Source organism: Lagopus muta, chromosome 6 (assembly GCF_023343835.1).
Source record: "Lagopus muta isolate bLagMut1 chromosome 6, bLagMut1 primary, whole genome shotgun sequence".
In the NCBI taxonomy this organism is placed as follows: Eukaryota; Metazoa; Chordata; class Aves; order Galliformes; family Phasianidae; genus Lagopus; species Lagopus muta.
Window position 1 is genome coordinate 52,184,290 of NC_064438.1, and position 10,881 is coordinate 52,195,170.

Genomic DNA, 10,881 nt, shown 5'->3' on the forward strand with positions numbered 1-10,881 from the left:
ACTGCTATTCGCTTATCAAGCTTCTGCCCATATATACTCTGAGTTAATGGAAAGCTCTCCAGCCTGGTGCTGGCTGTGATAGGGCTGTGCTCATACATGCACTGTTGAAGGGTGGGTAGAATATTCTGTATTTTCTCAAGCACTGTATTTCATTGTGGATTTTTTTTTTCTTTCTGTGTGGGTGAGGGGGGAAGTGGATTATAAAATTAGGACTTTATTTTAGTTGCAATGTAATTGCTTCAGCCTCCTTTAGATGTTTTGAATAACTTTAGAAGTAACAATGCACAAAAGCACAGGAAGCAATATGAGAAGCAAGACCTTACCCAGCCTAGTTAAAATACTTTGGCCACAGTTTACAGGGTTGGGTGTACAACATTATGCACCAAGACTTCATGCCTAGAGAGGCACCTCCATACTTACAGGCCCCACTGCCTTAGCTCTAGCATCGCTTGCATGGGATAAATCCAGAGGACTGAACATGCAGTGTACCTTAGCAAACCACAACCAGAATTTTTCCCATAGTGAGAGGGAAGCAGGGCCTCTCATTTATCTCTTTCCTTCTAGGAAATGATTTCAAGGGCAGAAATTACATATCCTTGGGCATGAAACAAATCCACCTCTGTTCTTTCCGGTGGTGTGGGCAAGTCACTGCCTATCCCAGGGACTGAGTTCTGTTCTGGTTTAACCTTGTTAATTTAGTCACTGCAGTGCTGTGGAGATGCTCTGCGTAGCTGATGATTTGGGGTTATTTTCACAAAATGACTGCATCACTGCACGTTGTAGTTGTGCCTGTTGTAGTCTGAAAGAATCTTTGAAACACTTTTGCTCTTCCTGCCAATATCTCTGCGAAGTGCTACGCAGTAAAGCAAATAAGTTGCTATTTTATGTTCTGCTTGAACTCTGGTTTCTGAGGATGAATCTGGCCTGGGATCTGAAAGTCTGCAATCTGATGAAAAAGAGAGAATCTTCAGATGGGAAAACAAAGAAATCTGGATGTTTTCACCCTCACAGATACAAGGAGGAAGAGGAAATTTTGGCAGAAGATAGAAACAGGAGAGTGTACTGTTATAGCTATTTTCACACCTGAGGAAAAGAGAAGGGGGCTTCACAGAATGGAGAAAGTGAAATCTCCTGATCTATGGGATATGTCATGAGCTGCAGTGAGGGTCATCTCACGAGTGCTGACCAAAACCTACAGAATGCTGAAGAGTGGTGAACCTTGGCATAGAGCACCACACTGCTCTTTTACTGTTTTGCCTGTATCTGTGAGCTTCTTGTGCTGATGAGAATGAAAGAACAACTACTTCTAGCACGATTTGTAAAATCTGGAGTATTCTGCACTTTGGCAGTAAGGAGTAAGGTGTAACCCACAGTGCCTGCAAGGCTGGAGGTAGAGAAGTGTTTGGGTGAGCACCTGGATGTCTAGGAAGCTTTCTGCGTAAGGGACAAAAAAGATGAACTATGTGGGCCCATTTCTAGGAAGAAGAACTGATCCAAATACATTAAGTATGGAAGAAACATATAGTGAAGGAACAGCTTGGGAACCACCAGATTCAGGAATAGTCTCTTGAATTTAACAATTTGGAAGCCCAAAACAGCAGCTGATTGCATGGGGATCTGTGAGAGTTTTATGAACTGTTGCGTGGTGTGTGTGTGATGAACTCAGTCCTTTCTGTCCATAGCTCTAACACACGAGACAGCGTATGAAATGGCCAGCCTCACACTCGCAGAAGACCAACTTAAAGCCAGACAGATATTTCTGTGCTATAGCGGCATCTAAGGGCAGCCAAGAGCCTGAGTCAGTGTGTGGTAGGTACTAGCATTTACCGAAGTAAAAAAACCACCATCCTTCTAAAACAAGTAAATGGAGGATAAAACAAAGATAGGAGGTGAAGTGATGAGTCAGGTGCCACACAGGAATTGAAAATGTGTGCTTACTGCTCTTTAATAATAATATGGATTTTTTGTGCCTTACACCTTCTGCACTTGTGCTCCTGTCCATCAGCCGTTCACTGGTGCCAGGCTTCTTTTATTTGTTTGCTTGGGAACTACATGGAAGAGAATCACTTCCCTATGGGGAAATGATTAATTAGGTGAGCCAGCCTTTTAGAGGATGCACCAGGCCAAATCCTTCACTGAGTGATCCAAAAATGCCAGCAAAGCAGGGAATATTTACTAGGTGAACTAGAAAGGTTTAGAAAGCCAGGTAATACCTGACCCGTGAGAAACACTCATCCAAGCACACACAAAAAAACATCCTTCCACAGCAATCTTCTATTGCTGTCTGTTGTTCTTTCCACTAGAGATGCGTGAGCTGGGCCTGGTTTTGATGTCATGAGCACAGTTCCCTGACAGCCCACTGAATGACTCTGATCAGCACCAGCCTGAGATGTAGGCTGCAGACTTTCAGGGGAGCCTCCTTGTCTCAGAGCTGCTGTTAACGCTTCCTGTTTATTACAGCTCAGCACAAAGCACTGCAGGTCCAGTCCACATCACAAAACAGCCTGAGGAGATGAAACAGTTTTTAGTGAAGGTCTCTTGCCAGCTTCTGCATGTTTCCAGCAGCGGTGACAAGAACTGAAACACCTACAATGTGCCCATTGCCCGTGTCCCCTCCTCCCAGATATTTCAGTGTAAGTTTGACCACTTCAAGGAGTCATTCTGAAGTCATTTTATCTCTCTGGGAATCATTTTTCTTGTTCTCTGGGGGCCTCACTATTTCTCTTTCTGAAGGCAGATCTGGGGTAGTGGTTGGACAATTTATCTACACACCAGGAAGAGAAATCCAGAGGGCTTGCAGTAGGGAAAATGTTTGTATGCCTCAAAGGACAGAACAACAGCCGGGAGCAGAGTCAGACACAAACCTGAAGAATGGAAGCAGACAGCGAGGAGACTGTGGTGCAGGAAGCAGGGCTCTGACAGACAGACAGGTAATCATAGTTGAATTAGTGAAGCCTCAGGGTCAATGGGGAACACTCTTACTTCCCTCTCTCTGTTATGGTTGAAGAGTCCTTTCCAAAGGTGAAAGTGACAGCTAAGTACCTGATCTTCACGATTACTCAGTGCATGCTTCCTGACTTCCCACTGCCTTTCAATGGCACTGAATTTAGGCCTAAGAAGAAAACAGTAATCCTAGAGTAATCCAAATGGTAGGGCTCATAAAAACTGAAAGTAGGCAAATCTCAAAGTGTGTAGACAAGCTGTAGAGCTTCTTGGTGTGAGATGTTGTTGGCGTAAAAGCCTTAAATGGATGCAAGATAAAGCTGCACATGGTTATGCAGGAGAAATATGTTGAAGATTATTGAATATGCAAAGATTATCCCTTCCCAATTTAGATATCCATGAACTATGAGTGACTGAGAGCTGGGATACCCAGGGGTTCTCATATTTCCTTGACATGTCCCTGCAATCCTCTTTAGGCTCGTTGGTTATTTTTGAGAAGAGTATACTGGACTATATGCACAATGGAATCATTATAGAATTATAAATGATGATTCTATGATTCTATCCATTATCATAAGTGACAACAATGGACCTAATCCAGTATGGCCATTCTAATGCAATTAAACATTATTATACATCAACGAAACATCAGTGGCTCCAGGTTCAAGCCAGAAAACTGGCAACAACTCTGGGCAACCTCAGCAAACACAGACTGAGGGAAAATGGAGATAAGTCATTTTAATGTTGTTATTCCAAGATGGTTGATGGTGTATGTTACCTCTAATCAGAGGTACCATAGAACTTTCTCCTAGTTTTTGGCTTAAAAGTATATGGGGGCTGTCATATTTTGACATGTTTGTTTTGAATTTTATGGGCTCTCTTGGAAAACTAATGGAAATTTAATTAATTAAAAATTAATTAAAATGAATGGAAAATTAATCTACAGCCATCATATGCAAAGGAGAAACCGATTTGAGTACGAACCCAGCTTTTAAAAAGGAAACGCAGGGCAGCAAGGTCTCACCCCCTAGACGGATCCCGAAAACTTTCCTTACGGCTTGTAAGAGAGCCATCTACTGACTCTCAGATATTATTACACTGATATCGGTTGCCTCTGTTTCTTCAGTCCTCAGGGCCAGGCTGCATCCTGACTGTATTCACGATCAAAATAATGAGTCGATACATAGAAAGCATGCTCTTTATTGCAAAATGCCTGTGAGCAACATAGTCACGGGAATGGAAGCAGAGATGATTCCTTGGCCTGGAACAGAAGGTTGGCTATCGTGGAGGCCAGATAGTGTGATAGCTCTGAACACTAGCTGAAGAACACAGCCGTGAGAACGGTGTTATTTGATGAGAGCCCAGAGCAGATGGGCAGTGTGGTCAATTAAGGAGCTAGGGATAATATTTCTCAAATAAATAAATAAATAAAAGTAATTGGGAAACAGTTTAAGAAACCGTAACCTGAATGCGTGAGATCTCCTGGAAAAGTATAATTGAGAAAGTGAGTATTTATAAATGAAAAAAAAAAAAAAGAACTCCTTTAAAGTACTGGAATATGCTCCCACATGAACTAAGTACTTTTAAAATGGATTGCGATAAGCTTATGCAGGTGATTGGATGTAAGGTCACCAGCAGCGGTGGGGAAATTGAATAAGCAAACCAGGAGGCCCTCATTATTCCTATGTGCCTAATCTCTATTAATGTCAGGAAAGCTGATCTATATTACACCAACTACAGATCTGGCCCAGGGAATTCGTTAGAGCAAAGATCTTTAGAGACTGCTGAGGTTCTTCTCTGTAGACTTTGTAGAAATAAAAGCGCAGCATATTTGATCTGGAGTTCTTGCTGTTGTCAAGCGTTCACACTGTGGTGATTCTTGGAGGTTTCAGCTCATCAGGATTCAGAGGTGCTCAGTGTTGTATTAACAGATCTCCTGCTTGTTCCTGCTGTTACAGCTTAATTTACTTCTTAGATAAAAGATGCAAGCAGAGGTGGAAAGCGTGTTTGTTAAGGGAACGTCTTTGATGACATATTTTATATTATAACCTACGATGTAGATAACCCATATCTATCCTTTTAAAAGTACCATATCTTGAAAATGAATTCTCCCTCAGATAGTTCTTGACTGACTCACTCTCTCCTTCATGGGGTGGTTTCATAGCCCACAAACTCCTCAGATCGTGGTGGAAACTACCTACTGAAGGAGTCTGGGGTGGGGAATAGGTCAGACATGAGTAATTCTGGGATTGCAGGAGAGAAGCAGCAGTACACATGAGACTCAGAGACTGGTGGGAAGTCAGGCAATGGAGCCATAAGTTAAATTTGCCCTTATGGTGCTCACTATTTAGCCCTCACTTTTCCTGAAATTGTAAGGGTTTTGGCATCTATAGCCCAGATTGTACACGTGAAAATAGAGTAGATTAAAACAAAGGAAAACAGACAAAGAGAAATATCAAATACTTAGTTCTCCCATCTGTGAGATGATGATAATATCAGTGCAGCTATGAAAAGAGGTAGAAGTTACTATTGTCCACAGAGTAGTTGGTAATGGTTAGGGTGAGCTGAATTATACTGACTAATGCAGGGCTCCCTTTGAACAAAAGCATTTACAAAGAGTGTTTAGGAGATCTGAAGACTAACAATAGATTAATAGAGTTGTTAGAAGAAATGAAAAGGAAATTGAAGTATGAGTAATGCAAACAAATTTCTATGAAATAACAAAAAACCCCGTTATGACCATTCTTCTTACCCACTTTGGCAGTTAACACGTCAATTATGTGTTTAGTAAAGTGAGGCCAACGTTTTAAAACGAACACAGAAAAGATTTTATAAGCAAAATTTCATTTGATCAAATCTTTCATGTTGGTAAAAACATTTTTCATGTGTTGTATGATTGGCCTGTGGTACTGTCCCAGACATTCCTGAGTCAAGAACTTGGCATGATTAAGGAAATTAGCGTGTTTGAATAAGAGAACAGGCAAGGTCATATGAAGGAGTTTGACCGGACCATGATGAAACAAAGAAAATTTATTATTAAAATGGCAGTTTTCTTACAAGTACAGAAGTCAAGTTTCCAGCTGAAATTTTTGGCTCCATTGAAACTGATTGAGGTTTTGCATTTCACTTGTGTGAATGGTGGCTTATGTGCCTAACTAGACACTTCATAGGAGGCCTCCTTGTGTCTTAAAACTAAAAGGGACTAAAAGTGAGCATGTAACATTTATTTTATCTTTTAAAAATAAGTGTTAACAGGTCTTCAAAGAATAATCCATGATAAGTTTAGCAGTAAAATGGCAGATAATTTAAAATTTAATAAGTTTCACTTGGCCTGTTGGCCAATCGGCCTTACACCTTTCTAATCCATGGGAATTATCTGAATTTTCTTACCACTTTCTTGGTCTCATTAAACCAGTTTAATTGTACATCACTGTACTCTTGGAGAAAAATTATCTGATGTACCACAACAGACATCCCTTCTTATGATGTCAGCTGCAGCTGTAACAGACAGCAAAGCCATTAGCAGTATATAGCTGACTTAGACTCTTCCTTAATGTAAATACTAAAGCATGGTATGTCTATGTAGAGAAAGCAAACTGTAGAGAGCCTTGCCACAAGAAATAGAGAAGTCACGAGAGCTCAACAAGCCTGTCTGATGCACTGCCCCATAGCAGAGGATACAAGTTATTTTTAAATATGTTTCTATATGTTTTTGTTTCTCTTTCATATGAAAAAACACATAAATCTTCAGTTTTAAGCAGAGAGTTCAATTGCAGAAGATTTCTAATGATGCTTTGTATTTCAGAATGTTGTAATTTCATTTTCTTCTACAAGTTTACATTGCTTGGAGTAATCCAACTGATCATATGTAAGTAAGAACTGAAAGAACAGAATGTCCGTCAGCGCTAGACTCCTCCTGATATAAACATGAAACAAATGTCAGATTACTTTTGATACTGCCCAGAAGGTGGTGTTCTTTCTGGAGTTCATCAAAGATGAGAGGTTGACCCATGGAGGAAATCATACACTCTGTAGTGAAGTCATGAAATAGATGTTGTATGAACATTGTAAGTGGAGATGGGTCAAGTGGTATCCCTTTAATGTGAATGCTGGCAAGCTCAGCCTGCTGCAAGAATGGCAGTGATGTGGTTTACAGTAACTCTTGTCATTCATTTCAGCTGGCAGATCAAGTGTGCATTCAGCTTCAGAATACTTACACGCATTAAGACATTTGTACACACTAGATACAGCTGTTTTGCCCAGAGGAACAGGCATCTCTATTAATAGGAAAATACATAGATCGCGCTGAAAGTAATGCCTCTTATTTATTTCCATGGCATTACAGCAGACACAAAGAGCACAATAACACTATTTGATAGAGAACATTCTCAGCTACAAAAGGCTGTTTTTCAACATAGTCACCACCATTAGCTATGCATTTTTACCAGTGATGAATAAGAGCCTGCATACCATGCTTGTAAATATCTGCACCAGTGGAGGTGTCCCACTATTTCACAGCTGTTATGATAGTGTGGTTGCTGAAAATCATCATCCACCACCTCACTATGCTGACATCCACTGTTTGGTCTCCGTAAACGTTCAGAAAGTGTTGACAGATGCCAGTGGGTGCAATTTTTTCCACATGGAGGAATTCAGTGGCACACCTTTGCTTCATGTGCACTTCCATGACAGATGCCATTTTGTCAGACTGCCCCTCTGCTGCCATCTGTCGCACAGCAAAAAGAATTAATGGAATACTGGTGGGAAGGTTCAACCTCTACTGTCATACCACATCTGCCTCTGGTGTCACGGGCCAACATAATAAAATAGGAGGCACTGCTTTCAAACCAGCCCTTGTATTTTGTGAAGACCAGCTCAACATATTCTAACAGGGCACAAGGGGATTATTTAATCACAAGGCTGACAGGGCAACATAAAATGCTCATGTGAAGAATTCTTCCAATTTCAATACCTGTTACACTGAAGGAAACACAACCCTGCTAACATTAACAAAAATGTGACCATCCCAAGAACCCCCTGTCACTATCAGAAGAGAATCAGTGACAGTAACCACAAGCACTGAGTGAAGTGAGCATTCACTGGGATTGCCATTCATACAGACCCTTTGGAAGAAACATGAGAAAAAAGATCTTAAAACATTCTTCCCCTTGGAACTGCATAATCACCTATGTTTCTTTTTTTTTTCCTCCTGGCTCAATATGAGCCTCATCCAGCAAGTCACACAAGTATTTGTTTATCTTGAAGTGTGTAAGTAGTACAAATGAAGTGAATGGGACCATTCACTTCATGCTCAGAGTTAAATGTGCTTTCCTGGATCACAGCCACAGATCTCAGCAACTTTAATGGTCTGAGCCATAAACATGGGCTACAGATTCCTACTCCTTTACCAAAATATTGCAACACTGGATTCCATCTACAGTGTGCATGCCTGGTTGCCAATTTTCTGGTTGCAAATTTCACTAATTTGTATTGTTTCACACTGTGTCTGAGTTCTGTGCTGTTATTTATAGCATGTAAGACCTGATTATCTCCTCATACGCATAACACAGACAAAAGCTAATAAAAAAATCATATTAAGGAGTACTTTCTATTCTTAACTTCTTAGGCTATTCTCTCATAGCCTAAGTTAATATGTGACAAGATATTGAGCTTACAAAAAATAACAAAAAATATCAAAAACAAACAAACAAACAAAAACAAGCAAAGAAAGAAACAAACAAAAACCAGCGTACTTTTTTCACATATTCTCAGAAATAGTATTAAGGTTGTCAAAGACAAGAGAGAACCATTCTTCTCAGTTTAAATGTGGTAATGTGGTCTTATCCAGAACCAACATTAGGAATGAAAAGACCTAGTGGACTGTTAAGTCCTCTAAGTGCAGACCATGCAGCACAGTACACAAATAATTTTGGAAGATTATCAGGAAACTTTGAAATGTCCTTTCAGCAAGCATTCTTTTCCAGCCAGCTTGTAGCAAAATATCACCTTTCAACTTGTGAAAAAACTATTTTAACACTGGAGCATTTAGATAAAAGAACCACAGATATCCCTCCTTAAATAGATACCTCACTATACGGATTGCAAAAATTAAGTCCAGAGAGTAACATCACTAACAACCACGAACAAGGAGAAAAAACAAGTCATCCAACAGAGTGAAAACATAGTCTCATGCATAACACCACGTTACTTAGGCTGATCCACCTGTTGCTCTCTTTCTTTTTAATCAGTTATACTGTTAGGAAGCATTAGCAATGAGAACTAATCTTAGCTGTTTGAAATCACTGTATGGGGTTATCAAGACTCAAAGCAGTGCTCACACACAACATGGATACTTACATGCCCATGCATGGTATGGTACTGTGGTTTCTGTAGATAGTGCTGCAGGACAGACATGGCAGACCTAGATATACCATCACATTTGTGATGCTCATTACCTCTTAATCCCGATTGAATGTAACTCATAGTTCTCAGCTGTATGAAGCTATATTTGTTCTGTGCAGAACAACCTCTATCAGCCTCACCTAGAGACTGCCTATATATATCAGGTTATTTTTTTTTTAATAAAATGGCTAAATTCATTGGATGCAAATTTGCTAACTGCTCCAGTGGATCTAAAGTTACATTTCTCAAAAAAAGAAGTATACCTACAAATGGAAATGAGATCAAGTACAGAGGAAAAATCACAGAAAACATTAACTTATTGAAATGAACATGTTCTCAGAAAATGGTTAAAAAATAAAATTGAGATGAAGTGCCTGTTGTTCTCAAAGTACAGAGTAATTATTATGAAAAATGTACCTAAGTACATATATCTTCTTGATAGCTGTCTCCCACCACATGGAATCTGCTTCTGGCTCACCAAGTTCCTCACCACAGACAAGAGGGGACTAGGACAGTCTGCAGAAAAGGATCCGGATTGCTCTGTTCTACACCCTTCCCTCGCCATGGTCTATTGACTGCTATAGGAGAAAGACACCAAGCAAGAGAGAAGTTTGCCTGGGCACAGAAAGACTGTATTTATGTTTTTTTCTGGTATAGTTATTTCAATTAGACTAAAGAGAGATGTCTTGTAAGAGCCAAGAAGCAAGAAAAAAAGAATTGTAAAGCCCTGTAAATATTTATTTCCATGAATTTATCAAGTATGAAATACAGAAATTTAAGCTGGAAAATTACTGTTTTCCACCCACTTCTTCAGTGATCACAGCAAAATTAGTCACTAAAATGCGGGTAAACTCAACATACTCTGTAACATGTTGGGCTGTTGGTGGTGACCATCAGAATACGTATTCTGTTTTGTTCAGTATATTTTATCCACCACAAATCATTTTCTTATGGACTGGGGAAGCTCTAGGTAGGGTGAGGTCACAGGAAAGCAGCATGTGAGTTTGTGTTGACTTTGCATATTTTAAGTACCACTCAGGTCAGCCAGGAAAATGGTAATGTCTGGTGGTTCTGGCCCTGACAGAGAAACTAAGCTAGAGAAAAGTACCTGTGGAACAGCTCTGGCTTTCTGCTTGTTGGTCCATTCCCATGGCCAGAGCATAATTCAAGTTCACACATTTTGCTCATGGTCTGACATGTCCTAAAATTGCCTGCGAGTGCGTGAGGCTTCCAACCACACTGCCCTTCTTTGCCAGCGTGAAGCCACAGCCCCAATCTGCAGCGCCAAATCTGAGCTGTGTGACTCAGAAATGATGTGTGAACATTTCTGCAAACACTTCAGTTTTGGCACTCTAGAGACAAAGTCTTCCTCTCGCTCACTGAAAGCACGGCCACTGCTGGCTACTGGCAGAGGCTGGTGGGCCCCCTCACCAGTGTAACCACACCAGGCAGACCTCAGGGCTGTGAGAGAGCAACTCAGTGCCTCAGGCCCCAGGGGTGAGGAGAAGGGAGTGTGCAGGGGGTGGCCACCATCTT